The 22,205-nt window shown below is 35.2% G+C and overlaps 1 long non-coding RNA gene across 2 annotated transcripts; it reads left to right on the top strand.

The window, feature by feature from the left end:
• Positions 1-1,770: 1,770 nt before the first annotated feature.
• Positions 1,771-18,782, top strand: LOC100366498 (uncharacterized). 2 transcript variants are annotated; one of them, XR_014926827.1, is made up of 3 exons: positions 1,771-1,965; positions 17,576-17,964; positions 18,523-18,782. It is a non-coding gene; the product is annotated as an uncharacterized LOC100366498 (long non-coding RNA). The 2 variants fall into 2 exon arrangements; XR_438126.2 differs by lacking the exon at positions 18,523-18,782 and having other exon boundaries at positions 17,576-18,087.
• The last annotated feature ends 3,423 nt before the right edge of the window (positions 18,783-22,205 follow it).

Raw genomic sequence — 22,205 nt, 5'->3', positions numbered from 1 at the left:
CGGAAATAATTAACTACTGTCAAACCATCCACTTCAATACCACACGCTGTCGGGTTAAATTGGAACACAAGCAAAACACTAAAAAATATATATAAGACATTTCCCGATTAGGTGTATTTAATTTATTTTAATCAACGTTGACCTTGACGTCTTAAGGTGAATTTAACGATTTATCGATTATTCTGAACACCCATCTACAGACTCATTAGTGTGGATGGCAACTAGTGCGCACAGACATTAGGTTATTAGTTGTACATTTCACAAGTTGAAATGAGCATCGTCTAACACTTGTGAAACCAACGCTTCAAAACTCTTCATTTGAATACACGTACAAATCGTACACACCTAATTGGAAATGCGTTAAGGATCGGTAATTGGATGAACACGATATATGTGAGCTGTACACATGGTTTTCTATCACGTTTAATCATTCACTGCGTTTAGAAAGAGGACAATCTTTCATGTGAATATTAGTCATACTATCAGCTACCTCTTGTAAATTGTTGACGTGACACAGAAGGTCACGTGGTTCAAAAGATATTTCAAATGTTCGAATGCCGGGTTGATTGAAACTAAGCGATAGAAATGTTATTATTCATATTCGCTCAGGTCGTCGCTTGTCGCAGACAAAACATGTTCAACCAAGTTTCTAAGATACCCTGCTCGAGTTATGCGAAGGACTCACACTAGTTCAATTCAACGTACAGAAGCTGGAATGTGTCAATATTTATTGAGTCCAGTCGTTACAAGAAATCAACATACGTTCAATACTTGCTCAACGTACACGTTTTTAGCACGACAGGCGAAGAAAAAGCATTTAGTTAGCTAGAAAAATACACGGCAGGTCCCGTCTTCAGGTACAGAAGAATATCGCCGTGCATTACCATACACCAATATACATATACTTTATAGGTACTTTTAAATCATTTTAAACTGATATTTACCTAAAGAGTGCAGACCACGACAATGACGTCACAAAAATTCATAAAGAGAAATAATAATAATAATAATAGTAACAATCGATCGAATAATCCAATATCTCGTTCAATAATTCAATATTTTGCCTCATCATAAAATTAGTTGGTTCCGATGCCCACGTGCGCGATAATACGATACCAGTCACAGTTACTAACATCATTTGCAATAACTTTGTATGCAGTGAATGATTGTGTTGAACTACCTTTTCTGATGCTACTCAGAATAATGAGGGCGGTTATACCTCCGCTCAAACTATATAACCAACTAATAAAAGTGTTTCGGGGGATCTTGACAAAATTAACACTGGTTATAAACCCTGTGTAAAACCATACGAATTATTTTAGAATATTCTACGTGATATCCCGTGTACATAACATGTACTTATTTGGACTAAGTAATAACGATACTCCCTAGTCAAGTATCAAAAAATCATGTATATGCTTCAACAAACGCGTTTTGAAACTCACATGTACCTGGCATTTTCGTTGCCAAAGCAATTTGACAATTTATGTTTGATTTGATCAATATCACTTCCCAATATAGGATTAGCAAATAGTCACACATTATAGGGGGATTTAGCATAACGTCTCGCTTATATGGAAATAACCACGCCCACAGTTTCTTTCAACCCAATAATACACCTTTTCTGGTCGCATATGCCGCGAGTTAAAATACGTCGATCTGTCAGAAGGAATGATTGACAGGCACACAAAAGACAATAGTAGAGGCTGAGTTTCGATCAGTATTATAATTGGTTCAACCGAATTCACTATTCGCATTTCACAACCCTACGCAAATCGTTGTATTGGACACACATTGACTCTAGCACACCCACGCGCAGCCTTCGAATTTCCCTCCCGATCTTTCATAAACGGATTCTTAAGAAGGACGAGTTATTATTCAGTAAAGGAAGCACGGTGTGTAGCAGCGCAGTAAGAAGTGCAGACACGAACGATTGACTTCATCATCATTTAATTTCAACAAGAGGTAAGTCAAAACACACCATCAGTCTACTAAATTGTATTACTACCTTCGTCCACCAAGACAGTTCTGCTTCAATAAAACAAAACGATACTTTTATGCTAAAAAGTACATTTTTCACGCGCTAGTACGACTTTAAGTCGACGTGAATTGTGCGAATGAATCTAAACATTATAGCAATGTTGAGCGACATAATTATAGAAATAACTTCCCGACGCATCTTTTTTTTAGGTTATTTAGTGCGCATTCTAATTTGTCTTCATTGATTTCATCGTCGCGTGGCTAGCTTGTGCCACCAAACGTTATTTGACTTCATTCATAATAGCTATTCTATACCAACCTAAAGTATAGCTAATCGGCCATTATATCGTATACCCTCATTCAACACAGATTATATATGCTGCCATTTGTGTGGTTGGAAAAGGATACCTTCTCTCTATATTTTGGTAGTCAATAGAATTCTAACGCCTAATACGATTACCAAATAAAACAATGCTCAAAGCGAGATAGTAATTGGAATACCAGTTGAAAGCATTCTCGGTCAATTCTAAATGCACTTACTGAAATCTATGCTACATACAAATACTTGTCGCATCGGATTTAAAATATATTATTTCTCGTTTGAATCTTCACGATCTTACAAGGCGCTCCTTCAAACAAAAAACGCAATGCTCCGTGAAATAAACATAGAAATGTTATCAAAGAAGGTTTCGAGAAGTTTATTCTAGCTTAGAATTGCAGGTACACTTGAATTGAAAGACTTCATGCATTTATTCTACATTCTTGTGACTTTGCTAGTTTTGATTCTGATAGTTGATAAAAGAGTTTTGATTAGTTCATTGTACGCAGTTAAATGAACCAATAAGCAAAGTGATCACTGTGAACTTGAGCTACTTGGTGACTGAAGTGCGCATGTATGATTGCATACGACGTGCCGTTAGACACATGCATCAACTTCGAAACGTTAACAGCTTGGCACGTTGTATCAGTGCGATTACATTGGATGGAAGCAATATATCTGATTGCGTTTTATTATGTGTGATGGAAATGCATTCATTTTCGATCTCTTGACACCGAATAATCTTTTATCAAAAGACAGAATATTCATACTTTTTAAATATGATATTTTTTCTAATTATTTTTCGCAAAGTCAAATAATTATATGAAATTTGATATCAGCGTCATATTGCTATATATTTCTAATCTTTACCATTCAAGTATATAATGCATTATAATTAGGCAAATTATGTATGATTACAATGAAATCTGCACTTGGTTAACACATTTATACCTGGCATATGATGTGCACGTGTCAGGTGTTGTTTCCAATTTCTTCCGACGATAATTATGACCAATCACCATCATTACTTGATTGCTTGATTAATTTCACTAACTTATCACATACATACACTAATCCGAATATCCTCATTGTCCACCTAATAAAGCACAAGAAATTAACATATATAACCGAATAATTTTACAGCTTAGTAATGGCTCGCAGTGAGCCGCAAATTTGTACAAAGGTGACTGTTATTTGTTATTAATTCACACAACTGCAGTGTTTCCTGTTCTCCAATGCCTATGTCAGCAACAGCAATAACGTATTTTGTACGGTACGCACTTTCAAAATCACTCACACTTTTGATTAGGAACTGCGACTACTTTACTGCTGAACTAAACCTGATGGCATGGAAACAGTGATACCTTTACTTTGAAAGTACGGAATCGAGGTTGTTCGGGTGTCGGGTGAAATGAAATAGGCTGTAATCTACTACAGTTTCGTAAATTGAGCATGTCATTATTATGTAAAGGCAAGTAATTCACGATTCGCTAAACGAAATACATGTTATTCCTTATAAAAAAACAGATCCGTCATAAAGAGGATCTTCTAAGAATAATATCGGCTAAACTGTTATACAAAGCCTTTCAAAATCCTAATTCAAACAACTTAATATCTACATTTTACTGATAGCGTCAGCTGTTGAAATGTTTCTCATACTTTGTAACGTATACACACATTAGGAAAACAGAATCCACATACAAGCACCTGCTATCATACCGTATAAGTAGAAAGCCCGAGAGAAGGTTTAAGACAGTTTTCCCCCATAAGCAAGTAACTACCGGCACTTTAAAAGGAAAGAGATAGGTTAAACATTTGTATTCAGAGTGGGAATGTTTGCAAGTACTTTTTTAGATGTATGTTTAATTGTAAAGTATTCTTACCCTCGGCTAGTTGTAGACTTTGTGGGGTCATCAATGAGCGCAACCCGCTTGCGAGGCAATATATTTACTGTGCTTAGATTTCTAAATTGGAAATCCTCTGTACTTCGTAGTTCGTATGAGTAGTTCTGTTAATAGAAAGCAAATACATTTACCCGGTTAAAGTAACCTCAATGTGTATGTATATATAACCAAGACAAGAGGTAATACAGTATGAATTACACAATCGTCGGTGTTTTATTGCATACTAAGGCAGACCTGTGCCAGTTTATGGGCGTTCAAAACCCCATGTAGTATGTTTTAGTTGCCGTGCATAGCTCCGATTGTGGTCTCCATATAACGGAGATGGAGTGGTGAATACTGAGTATGCGCATAAGCAGTAAAACGATGTTTACGATAACGTACATTGATCGAAGCAGCTAGATGACATCTACCTACGTTTGATTGTGAAGTTGTAAAATACACAACTAGTAGCAATAATGTTTCAATTTACAGCTGTTTTACGACTGTCGTATAAGATGATTTCCTACATCTGTACGCGTCATACTTACGCCTTCCACGTCGCAACCTTATATGTAATTACATTCAGTGTGTATACTTTATGGGAGAAATTGTGAAATACGAATACTAGGTTAGAGTGACCATTCAGTCAATGCGAGATACGTCGCAATTGAAAATTATCAAATGTAAGTTTGCTGGGCATTTTACATACTTATTTGTTCTTCTCCTGCTGTTTTATTTATACGAGTTCAATATGGGTCCGGTCTTTGTCATATGTCCCTAAACTCAACGTTTCCGTCATTCTTCCCATTTCCTCGAAGTCTACCAATAAAGCAAAATGACCGGAAATTTGCATTCAATGCGCCTCGTTTCGCCGTTTTCGACTAGTGAATTATTTAACACTGTCCATTATTTTCACTTCCCCTCCTGTATATAAGTGTTTAGGAACATCGTCTTTAATTAACAATTATTCATGTCATCGGAAACATCACAAAGCCATTTTCATTGCCGTCATGAAAGCACTTTAACTTCGCCTCCCATTACCAAATGTTAACACTTTATACCTATAAACCAATTCACACACTCGGCTCATTGGAAATGTCGCCTAGTGTGAATGAATGTCTATTCAGATGGAATGTAGTTTGTCGTTTCCAGTGGTTGCCCTGGATAGTTGTAGGTAGGCGTTTTTGACACCAAATTGATAAACTGCGCTTTCCGGTTCTGTTTCACTTAGGATATCGAAAATAAGAGCAAATTACTATATGCATTTCTTAGCAATGTGCTTGTATGCGTAAATCATTTATGAGTGTGCGTATTTGTACGAGTCGACGATGTTACGTGTTACAATCGCCGTATTTTGTTTCATGTCTTTATTTTTTTTTACCTTCACGGACTGCTGTTTCAACTTATTACATTATATATTCAGTATATAATTTTACTATCATAAATTACCATACGTAATGTGTTTTTAGATGAGTCATATGGTGTCTGACAATCTTAAATTATGTCTTAATTAATAACATACCCTGATTGAATTCTATCACTTAGAATGTTAATATTATTATTAAATATAACCGTTTTCCATGTTTTACGTATACTAGCCCTACTTGGAATTACTCTGTCATACTTTTAGTATGCTTTGTAAGAAGATAGGTATGCTAAAATTGTATTTACTAACTACGTGCACATATAGTTATGCTATATATCTTGTTCTAAAATTCTGCCTCACAATGTGTGAAATAGAAGAACACGTCCACAACTTATCCCAGCATGGTTATATAAGGGGATTTTCTTTACACTTTAAGCTGTCGCTTTGGTCTGTGTCAGATTCACATCATGCATCACTACACAACATAGTATCCTTTCATGTCAGTCTAGAAAGTAGTATCGAGTTCCAGTGAGCTTAATTATTAATCACGAAAAATAATTTGTATATGAATATTATATAGTCGCCATTATGACAATGTTATTATGTGGCTCTTTCCGATAAGCTGAATAAAATAATATATCCTCCTTGTTTACATAAGAATACCAATTGTTAATAGTGAAAACAATATTTGCTGCAGAATTATAGGACAATTCACTGATTTCAGACATTCCTAAAGGTCTCATCGTACTCGGTACGTGAAAAATCATGTAAAAAAATATTTCCCGACTTAGAAACACATGGGCTTATATGGCCAAATATGACCCGTTCAAGTTTCCAGTGCATCGTTTCTAACAACACACAATTTTAAGGAACAATTTCGTTTAGATTACATATGCATTAACGCAACTTTGCGAGTAATGGTACTGGATCATAACGGTTTTCTGTTGATAATTACCAGTTTTATTGTCGACCGAGATTTTTTTTTTTTCACATTCACATGCGATACGACTGGATTGTTTTCCTATTGGAAACTGATTTTTACAAAGCAAATACACAAAAGGTCAAGGTGGGCAATCACAGCTTATACGATGTCTATCCATGTGCATAAGACTATTAAATTCAGCGATTTAGAATTGTAATTGAATGTTGGTATGTTCAATGAACACGTAAATGAGAATGTGTTCCCGCAATTTGCTTTTCTGAGGTGTTATTTCAACACCCGTACTCCACAGGGACCGTGAAAGCGAAGTGACGTACCCGCTACTGCAGATTTGATCAATTTTAGAATTACGATTACCATGGTAACATATCGTAATGCATATGTATTTATAGATTGACAATTATGTGCACGAGTAATATCATTGCAATCAATTTGACATCAAGTTCGGTGTTTTTTTATTTCCTTTTTCTTAAACTTTTGCCGTTAACTTTTACTACAAATCCATATATTGTATTAATTCCACTGGCAAATAAATGTCTTCTCTTAACTGGCGCCCTTCATTCTTCTTTGTTTAAATATTCGGCCAACGAGATAATTCACGAAATATGTAGTAAGGTTCTTCATTACAATTCATTAAAAGTGAACATAATTCATAATGAAGTAGCAACAAACATTATTTCCCGGATGTCGGCGTCTTAAATAAGTATTAGACCTAGACCTTAACACTTTTACATTTGGCTAAAATATATCTGCTTCTAATACGTAATTGAGTACTCACAACATTTCATGCAAAAACTTTATAGAATCAGGTTTATGATTTAGGATATTTGACTAATAATTTAATATACACTAATACTAGTGTAAACGAGTCGATTATATATCATAACAAGCAGGATCGCACATACAAGTATTCTTATCTGACGTAAATCGTTGTTCTAAATGGCGTACTGAACTTCGTATATACGAATTTTACGCATTTGTCTGATCTACATCAGCAATGTAGAAAATGCACATAATACCCAATTATCAGGACCCCGGTATTTGCTGATTACGGGGGAAAACGGTGTTCTGACGAAAAAGACATAAATTATGTTATTCCTGTCCTTAATGGATTTAATAAGTATTGTTGTGACAACGTGTGGCGGTTGACTGGAACATACCATCGAAATAAATAAACAAAATAAATAGCAACCTGGTGTTCTTGTAATTTTTACAACGCATAAAACTGTTCTTGTTTGACGCTGTAAGATGTTTTTGTGTACATTTTTTTATTCTGACTCAACCTACCCATCGACGAATATAATATCAGTTTCATTAATTGTTTGCACAGACCACAGGCTCCTATATCCATTTACAAATTTATTTGAATAGTCCTCACTGTCATTTACAACACAAAACGTGTCTTTTTTTTCATAAAACGATAACTTCACATTGTCACTTAGCAATGCCTCGGGTACAACGAATAGAATGAAATGGACTTACTTATTAATCACAAGTCAACTAATTTGTATTCGAAATAATACACGTGTCGTAACCGTAAATGAAAACAGAACGCACTTTGTATGACTGATCCATCTTCCGTCCCAGTGACATATCTACGGATATTGAATCAGTAGGTTCATCCTCGCTAACAGTGATAATTGGATGTACGTGTTAAACTTCATGCAATCACACACAGACTGAATATAACCGGCGACTGCTTTTTTGAGTTCTCCATCCGTAAAACGCAAGTGACTAAGCGTGCTTAACTGTCCTTAAGAGGCAACCATGCGGCGATCTATGTTTAACACAAAAAGAGTGCATTCAACTAGTTCTAAAATGGCAAGGTCATAAGATACATTATTTGAAGAGGCAGGAATAGATAAACCAATATATTTCTCAGTGCACCAACCATGTTCCCAATGAGGTGTACTTGCGACATTAATAACTCAGGATACCCCACGGTGATCATTGCAACATTCACCGCGCATATTGTGTGCCTTTTATGTCTGACTTAAGGCGGTTCAGGCTGAATTACATGTTTGCTCTACTGAGTATGTCTCTGAAAGAAATATTCCAACCATAGAAACCAGCGTAACATATATTTTTCGTAACTTTTCGGTGTCTTATATCTTAGAAAATTTGTCTGGTAACTCCAATTATCGTTTTTTTGGGTGTCCTGGTCGCACGAAAAGTAATTTTTAATTCGGCTCCAATCTAGACTTGTTAAATTGAACCAAACACGTAACATATTATACAATTGATTGAATTAACCGTGTTTATATTTCTGTATACACCGAAAGGCATAATTTACTATAAATTCAAGAATGTATTATGATACCATTGCCATATTTTCCAAAATATTAAGCTAAATAATATTCGGATTAGATATTTAGAACGAATCTTATAAACTATAAAAATATTATGTAATGACATATAGAAATGAAAAACACGTAATACATGTCACTAATGTATTGACTGGAAAGTATTCAACAAAACAGCAGAATAAATTGCAGTGAACTTATTATCTAAAGTACCGATCTCCAAAAGGATAACTCCAGTTTAATATGTATAAGCGATGGTTAATATATAATTACATTTCTGACATTCGTGTGTCTGGCATTATCACAAATAGTTATACAAAAGATTTAAGTACGAAACGAAAGTACAGTTCTGAACATTGAAGCCAAAATTCTTTGATATGTAGATTTCATTGAAAACGTATCCACAAATCCCCAATCTCCAATTTTATAATATTTGACCGTAAATAGATATAAATCAGGCTAGTAAATTCGAAGGTAGTTTACGTCTGAGTTCACATGATGAAGAGCAAACAGTGAATACATTAATGCTACCCGGATGCAATAACCCTAGTGTGGTAATCCGTGACTATTTTCTTAGGCTGATGTTTTCAAGTAACATACACACATCAAGTGACTTAATCGCAGATTGGAGTTTAACGCAATAACAAGTCATCGTTTCCGTACATAGATGTTTAGGTTTCCACTTTTTTATTTTCTCTTTGTCGTGTATTTGATTGTCACGCAGCATAAAAAGAAGAATTCGTAGTGTTTAAAAATGTTCCAGTTTTCTACTAGTTAGCCGCGTCTATGTTTATATGGTCTGTATAAAGTGACGCCTTATAAGCAACCTTTACACTGAACGAGATAAAATAATTCATTAAATAAATAAATAAATAAATAAATAAATAAATAAATAAATAAATAAATAAATAAATAAATAAATAAATAAATAAATAAATAAATAAATAAATAAATAAATAAATAAATAAATAAATAAATAAATAAATAAATAAATAAATAAATAAATAAATAAATAAATAAATAAATAAATAAATAAATAAATAAATAAATAAATAAATAAATAAATAAATAAATAAATAAATAAATAAATAAATACGCGTAGTAACTAAAATGAATTAAAATGTAGGTAACATATACTATGTCTAATAATTAGAAATAAAAACGGAATAATTATGACTGTACTGTTTGCTTGATCTCAGTTAGTTTTATATGTGCGCCGAGTTTTACGAATTTGATTGCGTTATACGAAGCCGAGGCAGATTGAATAAATAATTTCAAGGCACCGACAGATAAGAGTGAACAATGTTCAACAATAAACCATGGAAGGTTCGTAAGGATCTGTGTTGTTTAACTGGGTACTGTGCTTGCATGTAAGCGGGTCGCATCTGGAGTCTAAGTAATGTTGCAATTATTGATTGATTGATCAAATGATTATTTAATTCAATAATTGGTTTTATTAATTGATTGCAAATATATTACATATATCTTTAATTGTTTGTTCTTTCACAGTCATGGCAATGCAATGCCGAGAATAAAACCTGAACTTTTACAACTATCGCATTTACAATGTGGTATATCCTTCGAGTACGAACATAGCTGAGTTATATAGCCTGGAGACATAATTCCCATATTTCATCTTAATGAATTTCAATTGGATAACTGTGAGCTACAACGTAATGTTCTCTACTGGAATAGTCTTTTATCAAGATCATTTGCCAGCAGGGCATTTTTCAGTCGCAAGGACTAAAAAAAACATAAGTTCGTCGTACAGTACTTTCGTTTCAACAACTGTGCACAGCAAACGATGATGAATGTATTGAGGAAAGAATAAATTTAATGTACTTTCAAAAAAAAATATAAAAGACGACAAGACGACGTCAACAAGGCATGATGTGTTAACGTATACTATCCAGAGTGTGAAATATTGTGGAAATTAGAAATGAACTAGCTGCCGTTATTTGCAACACCTCTTCGTGAAGTCTCGCGAGACTATAACCATTAGCAAAAATTGATACATTCATCTTTGCCATGAAATATTTTAAATGAGAGTCGTTTTGCATTAAATTCTCATTTCCACATACGTGTGCAAATATTCCGGGGGCGAATCTCAGATTATGATTTACGAGAGACCACTAGCAGAAGCGCTCGCGTTATGAGCGTTCCGATTCTTGATCACGTGTCAGTCGGAAACGAATAAAATTATACGATCTTATTTGACTTATCCCAACCTTTCACGTAGTTGAGTTATGCCCTCTAGACATAGTTTTATTAGAGGTCATACTGTACATATACTAGTCGCATATATTGATGATTCAGAAACACAAGTTACATTACTATAGTGGAACGATGTATTTGGATCTTAAAATAGGTCATATTAAAAGTAAATCCAACCAGCTTTAGTAGATTACAATCAATTACATTGATTGATCAACTTGATAATATGAAAAAGCCAAACACGAGCTTCAGTTTTTTTCTGAGATCATACGCAGAGATTGTCTTATCAGATAACGAGAACGACGTGAAAATGAGAGCCGTATATGAGAGACGACATGATTATCAAGATAGATCCGAAGAACCATTTCTCATTCCAGGTGCACTATGTCGTAATACAAGTTACTAAATGCCATGAAATAGATCTTGCTTGAAATGAAATTTGATTTTACCAACCATATATATGGTTCATCTATATTTGGAAATTGATTGAACATAAATGCGGAAAAACCTCTCACGAAATACAACATAACATGTCAAATACACTTCGAGCCATTGATGATGAAGTCAACTTCGTAACATAAATATCCTATATACCCACGAGCGATATCTGCAAAAAACTTTAAGAATGTTTGCATCTTTGCACATCTTGGTTTAATAATTTTGAAGAGACAGTAAAAACAATATTAAAACATGTTTTCATGCTCATAGCAGGCAATATATGTAATCCATGGTGAGGAAGAAGAAATTTAAGTCAATCCTTTTTTTAAGTAAGCTAGTCATTACTGACAGATTATAGGTAAAAGTCTGGGCATGAGTTAACACAATATTTAGGGGCTTCATGTTATATTCGGAAGATTGCCTCAGTGTCATTCCCATGAAAATTCCAACAGAACGTGTTAACGTAAATCGTATGAAACAAAACATTCAGAAATCAAAAATGTAGGGTGTGTTCTAGGTAGAAACACACTAGCTCGTACGATTCCCCACTGTCAGTGTTTAAAAATACGTTATAGAGATATGCAAACAACGTAGCAATCAATTTCATAAGTACAGAAGGAATAAATGTAAAACATGTACGCAATTTCTTTTTTTAATTCAAATTTAATAAATCCATCTCTGCTGTCGTTCTGGATGTCGGATCAGTCTAACATCGTGATAGAACGATTAGAAATAAACTGACGAAATTACCTATTAAATAATATAATTACATCTTGATTCTAAGCTGGCAGTAAGAATATTGGCACTGGGTTGACCATACTATTTGTCAATATTTGCATTAGGGGTTACGTTAATGATTATTAATGTTAATGTTCTCACACGGACTTTATATCGATCAATCTGGATCGATAAAGTTGAGTCGATTCAGAACGTGTTTGTGAATTATACTTGGGTCGATCCACGACTCGACTTGAGCTCCTTAGAAGCATTTCGAATTGTGTGTATAGACGAGAGAAGTGAATATGAAATGAATTTCAAAATCGAAACTGTTCCTTTTTTGTGTACCATGTACACACATTTTATATATCTGCTGCAATCACTTTCGATCGTCATTTTCAATTCCATGGGACACATTCAATTGGGATATGAACAGAATAAAACTGGCATTTCATAATTTGCAGTGAATTTGTCAGTAAATTCTTTGAAGAACAACTTATGACGTCTCGCATTATTATGAGTCACGTGGTATGCTTGATTTGGCTAACTTTATCAATCGAATTATGCGAATCGTACGTCAGTCGATCGATATCGCCTAGTATTTTGCTTGAAAAATAGAATTATTCACAATAGCCCGTAACCAAGACGTCATCGGTTTATCTATGCTTCCGCTGTGATTCGTAAAAAAGACGAAAATAAAGTTATTGTATAATATGATACAATATAAGGGTCGTGCACCCACAACTCTCAGCTCTTTTTATAGTTGGAACGATATGTTAGTCTCACTCGAATGCATTTACGGATGTCGCCTTCATCAAAGTCATATTTAATCTTGCTATTTTCAAATATATTCTATGTAATGAGTATCCGTGGTTGGTGTCAATAATGTGTATATGCTGATAACTTCTAAATAATGTGGTGCTTGTGGATCAATCAATTAATCAAATATCATGTGGCACGTGATTGTAATTCGATACATGAACGCAACATATATAAAATAGAATTCCCTTTTAATTCAGTACAATTTGAGCTTTAGATACGTCACTGTGACCACACATGGTTTATACGTGAAGTGTAAGTTCATCTTTTCAAAATAATATCCCGTGGTTTTTTAATAACTGAAGTCAAACAACAAGAGCTCTGTGCCTAGACGTTAATATACACCCTATAGTTTTGAAATTAAAGTTCATTGCTGGGAATTGTGGGTGAAAACATCGGCAAATATTGGATTTGGTGGAAATTGGAAAGAGTACACATGCATATAATTGGAAAATCCGTCGTAGCCTAATGGGATATTATTGGCAAGTTCGAGACTAATATGAAGGTCGTCCAGGCTTTAAGTGAGTTACTTAACGACATTTCTATTTCATGTGCATATGATTTCAAAATAACCAATTTCTAAAAGAAGTAATACTTCTTTTAACAACAAGTTATGTTTCCAACAAACACCCGCTATTAGTTCCATTATTTGTTGTTATACTCATCTCAGATTATCACAAATGACCCTGGCCCGGATTGAATCTTAATAAACATGAAAGTACAATTATAGTTAGTCAATAATAATACGACACGCACGTCATTATAGATGAATAAATGACGTGGCTTCTCGACAAAATTGACTGGTGTGGTAACTGTTCGGGGTTAAAATCTAATAAAGGAAAAATATATTGAATAAAGGGTTTAAATTTTGTAATTGAAAAAAATGAATTACTAGTATTCGTAACCATTATTTAAGATGTTACTGACGTTCAGACTGAATTGAATATAGAAGTGGGACATGCTAAAACGTAGAGTATTGTTATAGACTGGAGTAGGACTTAATATAATAAATTAACAACAAAAATGTACTGAGCTGAAACATAATTTTGATGTAGTTTTAATGCTTGAATTCACTATCATAGAAAAACACTTGCGTGAATGCATTGGATACTATTTTTGGAAGTGTTCAACATCTTTTAGCCTGTGAAAAAATACTTTTAAAAACACATTAGAAACACCCCCCCCCCCCGGCAACACGCAAATGAACGTCGATTCAACATTAAATCAATTGTAAAAACAAAGACTGAATTGGAATTGGAAACCTCAAAATTGTAAGATTACCCTAAAACGTTATCATATTTAGAAAACGTTAATTTCAATATGTGTTATTCAAAAGGTCTCTAAGCTGGTATGCTATAGTTTCGGTTGGGAAAAAAAGGAACAAGAATAACGGTTATATTGAAATATAGTTATATAGAATTTTGAAAATCAGATAATCGATACCAAATTGCTAGTCGCCTGGTTTAAACCTAATCGTGCAGATGTGGCGGTGGGACTAATGCAGTATGTACTATTATTGTTGAGATCAATTTCATTCAATTTTAGGGTAATTTATTTTCGGGAACACGTTCATCTTTAACTTTAATTTAGATAACTTTGAACAAAATCGAATTTTACAGAGTTGCACCAGCATAATATCATTTAGCGAATACAAAACATATATATGCATATGTTAGAAATCAATTAATCTGCATAAACCAATAACTTAGATCTAAGAAAAATGTGTTGTTTTATTGACGTTGTATTAATGTAAGTTGTATTGAAAATTTATATGTTTCGTGTACCATAGAAGTTTAATGAATATAAAGAGAGGTATGGATCACACTGTACAGTATGTGAAGTTAGGAAAAATATTCGATTAAAGAGTTGATAGTGTTGAAAATAGTTTTTATTATAAAAGAGTACTTTACATTACAGATATAAATGCATATTTTATTTCTACAAGTGTGGAAATATCGACGTTTTTTAGAAACCATTAAATCGCATAAGAATTGCCTCTTGTGCAATACGTCTGTAATCTGATATTTATGGGTTTAGGGATATATTTGTCAGATAACTGAATGAAAGAAAACGATGTTTGACACGCGCCATACTACACTCTAACGTCATAAGAACGTTATGCATACTCCTGTGCATTTGATGCCAGGTTTAAGAACTTAAGTGCATATTCGTCAATTTTAAACTGTCTGTTCATCACGAATTAAATCGCCATCACGAACACTGTTCGATAGACATTTACGAAGCATGAGCCAGCATACAAAGAAGTAAATAATCTGCCAAAGTGCCACTATACATAACACTATAAAGCATAAACCTGCCGGCTGATAGTCCAATTTCAGTCTTCCGAAAAAAGAAATCAATCATCTGTATTGGTTTGCAAAAAAATGATGTCAGTGGGGGGTCAACACGGAACGTGTCGTTCACCGGCATTATCTACGTCATTCTGAAAGAAACATTGACCCTGACAATAATTGATGGTGAAACATTACTTGGGTGAGTACGTATAACAGGATGCGCAGCTCGATGCTAATTCGTCACTTTTCATCACAAATCGACCATTTTTAGATGACGCGATATCGGTTCCAGTTCAGACGGCGTAGCTTTACGCTCGTTATATGCATTCGCATTGCAAATACAAGTGAAGCAGGAAATTATAGAATGGGGTTGGAATATCCATTAGACAGTATTCAAGTATACTTACAGCACTTCAGCCCGGGTATTTTTAACATAGCTTGTCTTCGGGAAAAACAGCTCTTAGACAAAACGATTGGGGCCAGGACCTATCTTCAAAGTAAAAGCCGACACTCTTTGGGGAAAGTGTCATAGAAAACGAAAAGTACAAAAACTACACATAAATGGTTGGTCGTCAGAAACCATGATGAGGTTAATACCAAATGTTTTTGGGTGACGTTGCTGTTTTATATTGTTCCTATACGGTCATTGTTATTTTGTTGTTTTTTTCAGTTGTATCACATGTAGATATTTAAATTTTCAATAGCCCTGCCTTCAGAGTTTTAATTACTCAGAAAAAGAACCATCGTTCTCCAGAAATATAGCGCAGATTAGTATTTCCATTTTTTTCATATGATCATACTCGCCTGGTCTCAAATGCATATATGGATATTATTTATCATATTAAACATTCTTTCGTCTTAAAATGATATCCACCGCAAATTTGAAGGTTGAAGTCGGAGCATGCATGTATCTCCTAGATTCTTCTGTCTTATCAGCGATGTTTTCACTTGCCTTGAGGGTAGTTCCGTATTGCAGGTGTTATATCACTCTAGTGTGGCGAGGCATTAAATGACGTTTGAGTTCCGGCGGGGGTGTAGTCTTCAGAGAAAATAGCCAATCGACAAATGTAATCAGAGGAAGTTGCTGATACTAGTAATTTCACTTGTACTTAACCGTGTAGAAAAATCTTGTGGGACAGTCTAATCACTAACGTAAGTCCTCTCGATGTCTGGCAAGTGCATGGAATTCTGTCTATGCCGTGAATGTGGGTGTAAATTGTGTAATATTCCAACATGACTGTATCCATGCCAATGTTACGCTCAGTGCATTCAGATTTGAACGATACACTGTCTGCAAAGCGCTCGGAAATACAATTGAAATATATCTCATGTCTAATGAAATACACCTAGAGTACTGCCAACTCTCCTCGGTTGCATCTTTTAGATAAAAACGTATTAAACTGTGCCGAATTGTATTAAACCGAGTAAATACTAAGTCGGCGCCAGAGGGTAAGATATATATTGAACACAAACACTACCTCAACTAAACAAGATATAAAAATACAGAGGCAGTGAAATCTACCCGTAGATGAATTCTGTTGTTCCGTCCTGCCTTGAAACGTGAAAAATAAAAGTTGTAAAAATGGAAACATCCAAATAAATTGCCAAAAAAATTAAAACAAAATCCGACAGATATCTAAACCATGGGTGGATACTTAAGAATGGCGATCGTTGTGATTGATAACTCGAGTACTCAAAATGGGTCCCAAACCGATTTTAGATTGCGTGTGTAACATGATGGCGTGTAAGTTTTGTGGGATTTCAGTACGGAAATCGCGAAACAACTGAAATTTACGTCAAACAGCAGGCGTTTCAGTCAATCAGGTGTTCTGTGTAAACCACATACGTATTAATGACCGCAGTACGACGTAATTTGTATAATATTAGGTTATTACGAGGATACTTCAAAGTATGCACGAAGATAGTACAGCGGAAGTACCGACCGACACGTATTATTATACATATTTTCCCTACAAGAATACATCAAGGATACATTATGGGAATGCCTAAATCCAAAAAGTTTATAACAGAATCAGCGAACTTCTTTGTGTGGAGTCCGGTCAAATCCTGGTGGCAGCCATGTTTGTTTTTATTAATAGAGGACGCTTACGCGCATAATCATTCCATATTTATAATTCGCATTTCCTTATATAGTAGAATGAAAATACCCTGTAAAATAACGTAAAATTACGGCACGCTGTAACTTATGGCGTTACGGTGACAGATGTATAATAATGATGTATATATTTATTGATGTGTGTAAAAAACATGTGAATAAATGTCTCGTTTCTTTATTTTACAGAATCATCTATGGCCAGTTTAGAAATTCGCCTTATTCTACTTACCGTCGTTTGCCTTTATATACTGGCATGCACAACATCCTTTATATCCGCAACAGAGCTTGACGAAGAACAGTGGGATGCCGACCAACAAGAACACGACGAAGACTTTTTAGATAGGAGAAATGCCGCATTATTCACCAACCGTCTCTTGTCCGGTTTCCACTCAGGGGTTAAAGACCGCCGGAATGCGTCCCTGTTCACACAACGATTGCTGAGTTCTATGGGACAACGCGCTAGACGAAATGCTGCGCTTTTCGCCCAGAGGCTTCTATCGGGACTGGGTGGTCATAAAAGGATGCGGCAGTCAAGGGGAAGTAATCCGGTCGCTGAAGCATAAGACATTTACAGGGTACGGTGATCATTCGTGAAACCCCCAATATATCGTTCTTTCAAAGTAGTTTACGGGTAGGGCAGTATTTCCGCTGAGGTAGCTAGGATAGAATAGTCAAAAAAATAACAAAAAAAAAAATAATGAATGTTTTCACACAAGTAAATTAACAAAAAAAATGTCAATACTATATTAGTTTGCCGGACAATTCTATTCTAGTTTTCCCGAGCAAAACAAATTTACTACTTTCTTTATTTGCTTCACGCTTTTTGTCTTTATGTAGTTTCGCTTAATGGTGTGGGCACGCACTGATGATGTATATACTGTACCATGAACGGAAAATCGTGAGACAAACATCGTTCAATCGGGGTTTACCTCTCGGCTATGCATAGAATCACTTAAATTTAGTATTAATTCAGTGAAATATTTAAAACGTTATTGCGCTTGCGCCTTGTATTTACCAATGCGTACATATATAATTCGAAGCGCACGCGCACTAACGTTTACCCTGCGCCATTTTAGCAACATCCTAATCCATATAGTTTGTAATGATTTTTTTTTTATGTTTTATCGTTTCAGATAATTGAAGAGTTTCAGTGAAGATATTTTATGCTTGTATCATATTTGAACACTCCCTTTGATTTGATTTTTTTCCCACCTGTAATTGAATTATTAGTCTCTTCAAGTGTATGAATTTATTTACCTCGGCATTCGCCGTTTTTAAAGGATTTGGATCTCCATGCTACTGCCCGCAGTCTTTCAGTACAGTTTATAGTGGTGGAACGCCCTCTCTCGGTCGATGTCAATGTTGGCTGAGTCCTGTTGACTAGTATCGAAACACAAATGGTATTAGTGTACACGTCAGAGGTCCCTCATACCGTGTTTGTTTGTTTGTAACCTTTCACTCGTAAAGCGCATATTTAAAATTCTTAGACTTGCGCAATGTTCAATTTTACAGTGCGCACCATGTCACATCAAGACTCCATTTCTACTTATTCATTATATATGCAGATAATATTGAAATAGTATCAAATATTCCACTTTTGACAAATAAATTAAGGTGTGTGGGAAGCAATTCCAACTTCGCCAGTGTCATGAATGCATGCAGAGAACTTTGACCTGAACTACTATGGTGACATATGGAAACTCACGTACGAAGCTGTGTTCATGTCAAAATCTATATTTTTGTCAAAGCTTTGTACAATGATAGTTAACTTTCAATAGCTAGGTTCACTTGCTACTTTTGTATATTAATAACGCCCTGCTTTGCCGTTTTTAAAACGAGGATATTCTGTGAAAGTAATGCCAACCCCCAGAAATACAAGATGCCAAAGCAAATGTAAACAAAATGCAATAACATAGCACTATAGAAAAGCAGAAATGTTGTATTTTTGATTCAGCTAGATGGCAGAAAAAAGATCGACGCGTATATGATTGTGATTTTAGAAGTTACCCACTTGTTATTGTTTTGAACACGCATGCGCAGTCAGCAGACTGGTATAAGTGACAGCTTGAGCTTTCTTTGTGCGCCATTAGTATTTAGTTGTTTTAGTTCTTATAATTTATGTAATATACTGATAAACGAGTGATGTATTAAATTATGCATATTACTGTAACATGTGATTGTTTTGTTCGTTTTTTTTAATGAAAAATGAATTAAGGCCAAACGAATTCAACACATATAACACAGCGTCCATATCGGACATATCATGATCCATACACATTAAAGCGGAAGGGTGGTCACCTACGCACGCGTGGGAATTGAGTCCCAAGCGACGATAACAAAACACGCTAAACACGCAAAGGCTCATGGGTAGAAGCTTGTTTGTAAACAATGACACGCTATGACCACCTGACGCATGCGCAGGTGGCAACTCCCCCGCTTTAAGTATGGTGGCACAGTGATGTCTGTATTGATACCAAACCTGTTTGTTCGCAACACAATGAGTACATTCAGTGTGCCATTTCTTGGACGGTTGCCGTTTTCGGTCGAGATCCTTGACTTTTTCCCAATAAAACTGCCGATTACGACGCAAAATACCATAGACTAGTGTATTCATTAAAGGACGGTAGTCGTCGCGCTGCGCATCTGCGACATTTGTGTTGATAAACATTGATTTTCCCACAATCCAATGCGCTCTTCTAATGGAATCATAAGTACGAGATTCGACCTGGGCGTGACTAGCACTAATTACCACTCATGACTCCTTCGATACCTTCTAAACACCTAATAACATACGTACTTAAAACTTGGTAACGTCTCTGTTTGTGCTCGTTGATCTGCGCAACAGTCAAAGTCGCCATATTTGTTTATATGAGACCCATATATCTCGCGCAAGTATCAAACAACAATTTTGAAAATTAAAAGTTTACGTCATTTTGCAAAATTTCTATGTCCGCTATGATGTATAAAATTATCATATATTCGTGAATAAATGTCAAAAACACGGCCATATCAAATTCAAGTTGAATACTATGTTTGTCTCCTTGAATGTTCAAAGGTTCTATTACACGACAGCCACGTGATAATGCGTCGTATTACGTGTACTCTTGATATTTTGATGAGTCGCTTAGCAACGAGCAAAATACCAAGGTCATGAGTAAAACTGCGTGACATCACGAGATTGACGTGTAATAATGTCTGTATCATGCATGATTTTAACTGGACGCGTGCATTGAAGGTGTACTATGAACGACACACATGAACTCTTGTTCCTTGGTCAAGATTATTCAGAACTACAGCAATATGCTATATGTTCAAGTTTTAGATTTATTAATTAATGCTTTTGAATACACACCCTCTGAAACAGGCAACATACATTTCGCCATTCAGTCGTATGTGGCGCACTTTACCAATACGCTCAAATGCAAAATAAAATAAAATACTAGTATGAGGCGTAGATTCAAACTGACACGCGCGATGAGAACCTAGCCCCGTTTTTTTGTTTTGCAATTTTGTAACAAATTCAGAAAAAAAAACTATAAGATGAATTTGAGCCAACAAGTAATATATCCATGATGGCAACTCACTGGCGACGTGTTTTCACATGTCACAGAATGTTTACAAATGCATGGGGCTCGTAAATTAGACGTTGGGCATGTATTCCTCACGAAAGAATGGCGTATAGATGTCCGCCGACCGTGTGACGTCGATCATTGCTCCAATGAACACAATGTAATAGAAACTATACGAATAGAAACAATAACACTTACAGCAAAAGAGCTTGGCTAAATTAAAATTTCAATGCAACCCGTAGTAAGTTAGCGGTATCGAAGCGGTTTGTTTTAACCCGTGTGTGTGTGTGTGTGTGTGTGTGGGTGGGATGAGGTGTGGGTGTTAAGTGGTAAATTAGTACTACATATATGTGGTATAGTTAATATCTGACTGATTATAAACGCTCTTGAAGTAGACAAACACCCGGACATTAATCAACCAACCGTCTAACCGTCTCTTGACATAAGACGATTATTTAAAAACTCATTCATAATAATTTGTAAAGATTCACTGAAATTAGACAACATAAAATAATTTATCATTGAACACTGATGCCAACTCAAGTGAGGCAATCGTTTACTGTTTTTTGAAATGCATTTTACATCGTAGGCGGCACTTGATATGTTGTTGAGGCAATTCGATTAGTAAACCGCTACCGTGACACTTTTAACTACCTTTTGTCTAAACTATGTATGGGTGAATCGAATACAAATTTTAGACATAGATGGACGGAACCTCTAACACCGAGGCTATAGCACATTTCACAGTTAGCCGGCGTACAAGTGATAATAAAATAAACGCGAATAACTTAACGATATTTACGATATGGGGGTTGCCATCTTTAACTTACGGCTTGAAACTAAAGAAAGAGACAAATTGAGAAACTCGTTTTTAGGATTCCAATCGGGGGGGAAATGCTAAACTTTCACAGTTTGGGTAAATGCTAACAAAATTCGTCCGAATTTGTCATTTTTGTGTGGAAAAATTCCTATGCACACGAATACCTAATTACATGAAGAACCTAGAGCACATTCCCGGGAGTTTTTGAAATGGACATCGCCATTCAACATATCAGCCAATAGGCGATGACCTTAAAATTAGATAGAAAGTCCAGTTGCAAATACCCATTGAAACATTCGGGTGTAGGTTCCCTCTCAAAAACACGAATAAGAATAGTGCTTTCAATATCAGCCTGAGGTGGTACGGAAAGAAGTTTTAAGAAAAAAGTTCTTTTGCGACAAAAGTAAGTGAAATTTCGTCTTGTAAA

The sequence above is a fragment of the Saccoglossus kowalevskii genome, chromosome 17, assembly GCF_978046115.1.
Source record: "Saccoglossus kowalevskii chromosome 17, keSacKowa6.1, whole genome shotgun sequence".
Lineage (NCBI taxonomy): Eukaryota > Metazoa > Hemichordata > Enteropneusta > Harrimaniidae > Saccoglossus > Saccoglossus kowalevskii.
Note: the sequence above shows the minus strand (reverse complement) of the source record. Positions and strands in the feature narration are given on the sequence as shown.